Source organism: Podarcis cretensis, assembly GCF_951804945.1.
Source record: "Podarcis cretensis genome assembly, chromosome: 2".
Classification (NCBI taxonomy): Eukaryota; Metazoa; Chordata; class Lepidosauria; order Squamata; family Lacertidae; genus Podarcis; species Podarcis cretensis.
The window spans coordinates 11,682,203-11,686,729 of NC_137171.1; the positions used below are offsets into that span (position 1 = coordinate 11,682,203).

Below are 4,527 nucleotides of genomic sequence, written 5' to 3' on the forward strand. Positions count from 1 at the left end.
CTCGATGACCCCTGGAGTTCCCTTCCAACTCTATGATTCCATGAACCCATGAGTAATCAAAACATTATACAATCCAACAAAGCAAAGAACCATTATAGATCCATGACGCATAATTAGATATTACTTGGGAACATAGAAAGGTTCAATCTAGGATCAGTCAAGAAAATGGGAATATTATTTTTGTGGAAACAAAGAAGGCCGATAGTAAGGTACTGTATAGTCATATGCAATTAGTACCATTGTAATCAAATTCAGTGGGAAAGCACCAGCCATAAGTTTGTTTTTTTAAGATACATCAACAACGTCCTCCATGTAGCAACAGAATTCATTGACTTAGTGGCGCCTTGTGAAACATGTATCAAATGAGTCATTTTTTTTGGAAACTGCAATATTCAGGGCCTTATTAAACCAGATGTTAAGGGGGAAAAGTTCAATGTTTTTATCCACCCATGGGCAATAGTCCATCTGGCCACCACCAAGAAATATATAATAAGAGTTTTGATTCTGCATTGTCCTCTTCAGACATCAGTAACTTTGCTTGCAGAAGGTTTCTGGTTCAATCTCCCTCCTCTTCAGGTAGGGTTGGGAAAATCCCGTCTGAAATCCCAGAGAACCAAGGTTCAAGCGCATGGCAGCTTCCTATGACATCAAGCTTGTGTCAGACTGAAGCCCCTAACTGGATCTAGCCTGCATACGAGTTTTGAGTATTAAGCATTAATGTCTCCCTCTCATACATTATTTTTTTTATTGATAAAGACTTTGACATTTTACAACTTAAGAAATAGTCAAGACAGAATCATAGCAAAAAACAACAAATTATCATTCCCCATACAAAAAGAGGGGGGGGGATGCAGACGATCATTAAAATACAGTCCAAATTGATTCTTGGAGGGGTTTTTTATAATCTAATTTACTATCGTTAAACAGCAATGCCTAGCTGCACACAGTCATTAAATTATCCAATTGATTCAATAAATCTCACAACAAGAGAGGGAGAGAAAGGGAGATCCTGCCCTATTTACAAGCTTATATTGGGTTTTATATTTAGCTTTACTGTCATAGCTTCCCTCAAAGATTTCTGGGAATTACAATGCGGTGAGATGTTGATAGTCCCATGTTACCAACCCCAGCCCCCCTTCGCAGGACTACAGTTCCCAATTTCCTTGGGGAAAGGGAATTATTGTTAAACCTGTCTACACGCTGAGCATGGATGTGCCCTAAGCTGATGGGTGGGGAATCTATGGCGCTTTAGATGTTGGACTCCATTTCCGGTCGGCCCCAGCCAGCATGGCCAGTGCTTAAGTAACAGGGGAGTCATCCCCAATATTTTTCAGGATGGACCCAGCCCCCCCAATTCTGTGGCGATCCTCCAAACAACACACCAGGGCAAAGCGTGTTCGCACTGCTGCGTCCCTTTTAAGAAGGTAAGGCGGCCGGCAGTGGGGGTTGGGTGGGGGGCCGGGTTGTCCCAGCCAGATTGAGAGGGTGCACACCTGTGGCATCATGTACACGTGACTCTCCCCACCCAATGTTGGGGGCAGCTCGGTACATCTGTTAGGGAAAGTGGCAAGTAAGGAACCAAAGGGAAAGGAGGAATAGGAAGAATGGAGTAGACCCACAGAGACCAAAGGGATTCTGGGTTGGAAGCCAGGTGGCAAGTCTTGGTGAAGAAGAAGAAGAAGAGTTGTTTGGATTTGATATCCCGCTTTATCACTACCCTAAGTAGTCTCAAAGCGGCTAACAATCTCCTTTCCCTTCCTCCCCCACAACAAACACTCTGTGAGGCGAGTGGGGCTGAGAGACTTCAGAGAAGTGTGACTGGCCCAAGGTCACCCAGCAACTGCATGTGGAGGAGCGGAGACGCGAACCCGGTTCCCCAGATTATGAGTCTATCACTCTTAACCACTACACCACACTGGCTTTTAAAAACATTTTATAAAATAGCCAACAGGAATCCGGTAAAAAGAAGTGCCCTTCTCCCCACCTTTCAGGTTTTAGGGTCCTGCCCGTTGGGCTCTGAAATAAGCAAATGTGCTGGGAATCAGAGGACTCTCCCTAAAAGGGAGTCTGATAGTTGGCTATTACTTCACTGGGTGTATTTACTTCAAAATGTGGCAAGCCATTCCTACTGTGTTTGGGGACCCTCCTGCTCATTCAACTGAATGAGCTGTGGACAACCTGCCCAAAAGTCTCACTCTGCTAGGACTGGTCCTAGCTGCTGTCTAGCAAATGCATTAAGTCCAAGAAGAAGGTTGGATATGAGGTCTCTCAGACAGATGTGCTCTCGGGAAGATCAGGAACAGATCCCCTACCTGTTCTCCACCCCTCTATATCTTCCCTTTGGCTTTAATCCTGGGCTGGGAGCATCTCCTGGGGAAGAATCCTGAGCTGTGGGGATCCTCATTCCCTGTCCTTCTGGTCCAGTATAAAATCTGAGACAGAATAGCCTGCAACTCACATGACAGATACTGACTAGGTTCATTGTTCCCTCATAAACACTATGCAGATGACATCACAGATCGCCACGGCAGCATTGTGGAGTATCACCTGGGACCACTCAAGTGACCCTGAACCAGGCTGAGCCCTTGCTTTTACTAAGAATGGGCTCAGAAATAAGCCTAAGTATTCTCCAAAATATTAGGAAATGTCCATGGCTTATTTTTGAGCCTATCCGAACCCAAATTAGAATTCCATGAACTTCCCCTATCCTAAATACCAGACAGAGGTGATGAACTGTGTTGCCATTGTCCTCTTTTACCATCTCTGTGTTTCATCTTTACATTATTTTTTATTTGTTTCTCATTAGCTTCTAGTCTGTTGGTGGCACCAACTGTGACTCATAACCTTTCATTAACAAAGCAGGAACAGGCAAGTTCTGTTTTTTTGTGACTATCTATGCTTAAGACACCAGGTGAACATGAACTTACATGCCGTCTTGAAAAGGATTTCCTGGAACACATGCAAAACGATGCCCATTGTCAGAAGGTTAAAGAAAGTTGGCGCATAAATCTAAACTGCTGCGCTCAAAAGTGATAGGTGACTATTACTCTTTTCTGGTGTAAAGCCAATTTCTCTTTATCATGATCGTGATCATTCTAAGTTATACAACCTCAGGTCAGGGAGTTATTCGGAAGGAGGTACCCCAGAGAACACCCAGAGATGCCCCCAAAAAGCACAGAGCAAGGGTGCTTCTTCAGCAGTCTGAGTTTTCTCTGGCATTGTTGCCATTTGTACCTGGTCTGTGTCTGTACTGGTGTAATTCTGCCTCTTCGACCAGTGTGTCCCCTGTTGCTGCCATATTATGATGGTGATGATTATAATAATAATTGTGCAGTGAAACCAAGTTACCTGAACAGCAACACTGGGAGAGGAATCTGATTTGGCAAAGGATTTTCCCCAATTTTTTTTTAATTATTTTTTTTTTGGGGGGGGGAACCAAACTCAACAAACTGGGCAAAATTAAACCCATTTCAGCAGGCTACTCTGGAGTGAGATGCAGATGGTGCTGGAGGAAAATGTGTCTGTGTCATCATGGCTATTAAGATAAATCAATAATGACCGCTCCCCGCCTAAAACGGGGCGCGCCCTTTGCGTGGACGCGTGCAGCCCCTAGATCTGGAGCAGCTCCAACAGCATAGGCTTGGCTTTGCCTTCCCTCAGGTGGGATACCTGGAGGTCTCCGCCTACCTCAGTCAGTTGTCCAATCCCACCTGGGGGAAGCGTTGCCAAGGAGACCAGGCCAGGTAGGGGAGGGATTACCTGCCCACACAATAGAGGGAGGATCTTACCTGGGAATCCTCACTTGGCTCCAGAGCTTCTCCCACCCTACCCACCCTCAGTTAATGTCTTATTTTGCAGGTTAACTTTTCTTCACAGGTTTTGCAGGTTAATTTTTCTTCACAGGTATGCGGGCGCTGCTACGTTAAGGTCGCTGTTAAAGGGCTGGAAAGGAATTTCCCTGCATTGGCAGGTTTCGCCTTTCCTGTAGCAAAACGTCACAACTTTGGCAGTATCAGGCCTTGGGCGGAATCCTTTAGTCCATCTTCCTCTTTGCGGTGGCAATACCAGGGTTCCCCGTTAAAGGGGTTTCTGAAGGGAGGCTTTGACCATACGCCGAAAGGTCGTCATTGCTCTCTCCTGCGGCGGCGGCGTAACGGGGGCGGCTATCTCTGCTTGAACATATGTTCTCCAGAGCCGGCCCATCCCCCCCACACACACACTGGATAACCCTGATGCTCCCTAGGTCCCCGGCTGGGGACTAGGGAGGGAGAACGCCCAATGCCTGAGCCAAGGTCTACCCACATTTGAAATTTAATAAAGTTGTGACCAATTTAATCCCATAGCACGTTGTCTTGAGTCGTTATTCCACATGACGGGGGGACCGCGTGGGATCTGGGGACTCCGCCTGTCCACGCAAATGTGGCTGCAGGGGATGTGTGGGTGCCATTGAGGTAGGAGGGGGCTGCCTTTTGCATGGAGCTTGTCAGTGTTCCTCAACTGTGAGCCCCCAGATGCTCTCGGACTACA

At 46.4% G+C, this 4,527-nt stretch overlaps 1 long non-coding RNA gene across 2 annotated transcripts; it reads right to left on the minus strand.

Moving 5' to 3' along the window:
* Positions 1-313: 313 nt before the first annotated feature.
* LOC307210186 lies at positions 314-2,969 on the minus strand. 2 transcript variants are annotated; one of them, XR_013835908.1, is made up of 2 exons: positions 2,313-2,969; positions 314-597 (listed from the first exon to the last, which is right to left on the minus strand). It is a non-coding gene; the product is annotated as an uncharacterized lncRNA (long non-coding RNA). The 2 variants fall into 2 exon arrangements; XR_013835909.1 differs by having other exon boundaries at positions 314-639.
* Positions 2,970-4,527: the final 1,558 nt, after the last annotated feature.